This window comes from Silene latifolia, chromosome X, assembly GCF_048544455.1.
Source record: "Silene latifolia isolate original U9 population chromosome X, ASM4854445v1, whole genome shotgun sequence".
Classification (NCBI taxonomy): Eukaryota; Viridiplantae; Streptophyta; class Magnoliopsida; order Caryophyllales; family Caryophyllaceae; genus Silene; species Silene latifolia.
In genome coordinates, this window is record NC_133537.1 from 282845103 (window position 1) to 282847769 (window position 2667).

The 2667-nt window shown below is 41.4% G+C and overlaps 1 non-coding gene across 1 annotated transcript; it reads left to right on the plus strand.

The window, feature by feature from the left end:
- Positions 1–1186: 1186 nt before the first annotated feature.
- On the plus strand, positions 1187–1293 carry LOC141625161 (small nucleolar RNA R71). Its single transcript, XR_012534956.1, has one exon. It is a non-coding gene; the product is annotated as a small nucleolar RNA R71 (small nucleolar RNA).
- The last annotated feature ends 1374 nt before the right edge of the window (positions 1294–2667 follow it).

The following is a 2667-nucleotide window of genomic DNA, read 5'->3' on the forward strand; positions in this document are numbered from 1 at the left end:
AGCTTTGCTCTTGCCAACCTTTGGGGAAAAGGAATTGGTGGCACTTATGTTCTCACAACTTGTTCCTTGGGGTTTTCAACAATTTTGGTGGGTTCATCAACAACATTGGTGGACTCATCAACAATCATGGGAGTCTCCACAACAACCTCCACAAGATCATCTTCAACCACTTTTGGTGGCTCAACTACAACTTCCGGTTTGCTACTCTTTTTCCTCTTGATGAACACCCGGTCTTCCAACTCCCTACCACTCCTCAAATGTGTAGCATTAATGGTCTTTGGATTTTCCTCTGTTTTACCCGGAAACCTACCATTTGAGGCTTGAAATTGAATTATTTGAGAAGCCAATTGAGAGATTTGGTTATCCGTCATTCTTTGGGAGGCTTGCATTTGAGTTCTTAGTTGGTTGATAGAAGATGTTGTCTCCTCTTGTTTTTGGTTCGAATGAGTGATGAATTGGGTTTGAGTATTGATGAGTTGGTTTTGAGTATTCATCAATTGCTCTATCATGAGCTCTATATTTGATTTGGGTTTGTTGGATTGTTGAATGGGTTGGGAATTTTGTTGAAATGGTGGGTTGATCGGTTGAGTGAGTGATTGAAATTGTGGTCTTGGATGTGGGATTTTTCTTTTGGGCTTGGAAATTTGGTGTAAATTTTTGTTTTTGTTGTAAAGTGGGGTTTTGGACATTTTGTGAGCCATGGGGAAAATTTGGGTGGTCTCTCATTCCGGGATGGTATTGATTGTTGTTGAAAGCGTGTCTAGCCGAACTTGATTCACACACTCCATTCACTTGCTCCACACAATTTGCCTCTCCCATCATCAAAAGACATTCATTTGGTGGATGCCCTTGATCTCCACAAATCTCACAACAATACACTTAAGACCAATTTGATGAAGAGTTTCTTGAGGTGTTACTAGAGTTCAACAAAGCAATTTGTTGCTTGAGTTCCTCTATCAATCCCTTAACTTCCACATTGTTTGTTGATTCCACATTGGATTTCCCTTTCCTCTTGTGGCGGTCATTATTCCAATGAAAAGTGCGGGAAGCCATTTCCTCAATAAGCGCCTTGGCCGTCTTGTGATCTATCTTGTCAAGTGCCCATTTTCCCGAGCAGGAGTCTAGATTAATTTTCATCTCATTGTTCAACCCCTCAGAGAAGTTGTTTATCAATTCATCATCTCCGATCCCGTGATGGGGGCACAACATTTAGAGTCCTTTATACCTTTCCCACGCCTCATAAAGGGTCTCATCATTATGTTGGGTGAAGCCTTGAAGCTCACTCTTGATTCTTGCGGTCCTTTGTGGTGGAAAGTACTTGTTTAAGAAGGCCCTGGAGACATCGTTCAAAGTTCTAAATGAATTGGGCTCACAACTCTTCAACCATTCCTTAGCACTCCCCCTCAAGGAATAAGGAAAGAGCCTAAGGCGGATGGCATCTTTTGATACTCCATTTGCTTTAAACATATCACAACTATCCAAGAAATCATTAAGGTGTTCATTGTGGTTTTCTGTAGCTCCCCCTCCGAATTGGTTTCCTTGGACTAGTTGCAATAAAGTAGCTTTCACATCGAAATTATTTGCTTGTATAGGTGGCTTGACAATACTAGGATTCACCACCTTCTTTGGAGCCAACTTGTCTCTCATAGGAACCGCGGCCATTGTTGGTTCTTCGGGAATCCCAAATGGATTCTCAAAGAACTCAAGATTACCCCGTTCTTCTAAAACACATTCCACTACTCAAGAAATAAATTAGTAACAAAGAAAGACCTAGTCTAAACTGGAATAAAATGATTAATATCTAGCCTTTGCTCCCCGGCAACGGCGCCAAAAACTTGATGGTATGAAAGTCTTAACCTCGCAAGTGAACGAGATCGTTGCACTAATTGAGGGTCGAATCCACAAGGAGCATGGGAGAATATTAATCGTTTTAGATCTTGTGTTTAGGTAAGTCGACAATAATTGAGATGGAAAATTTACTAATCAACTAAACTAAATAAACTAAAATGCAATTGAACTAATTGTGGAAATAAAGCAAGAAAATGAAAATGATGTAATTCAAGGAATTTAAAAGCCTAGGACCCGATTTTCACCAACAATTCATAATTCATCATCATGATTCCCTTAGCTAGTTATTGGGGTGATATGTAAGGAGGAGATGGCTCTAATTCGCCTAATACCCCCCTCTCGGGTTCGCATTAGGACACTAGTTCTCCCAACCCCCCTCCCTTTCGGTCTCGGAGGTCGGAATCCTAAGGTAGAGGCCTCGACTACCCTAGAAATGTGCACTTCTCTAAGGTATCCTAGCTTCTCCTAAGTCCATCAAGCCCTCATCATTTTCCGGGTCATCCAACTCCTTCTCTCGAAGGTCGAATTCAAACGCTAGTCTAGAGGTACCCTCCCTTGGTTCTCCCTTTCGGTCTCAACCTAGGTTAGCAATATGACCAATTTTCGGGTACCCGATTCCCGACCTAACGAACTCTCATTGGTGGACAAGGGTCACAAACCAACATTATCCAAAATTGACCAATTCACAAAAATAATCCTCTAGTCTACCCTTACTAATCCTCCCCAACAACTACCTTTGAATGGAAATCAATCAAGCAAATTACTCATGTTGGGTCAAACCGAGTCCTAGTGAAAGACTACTCACTAATCATGATTCTT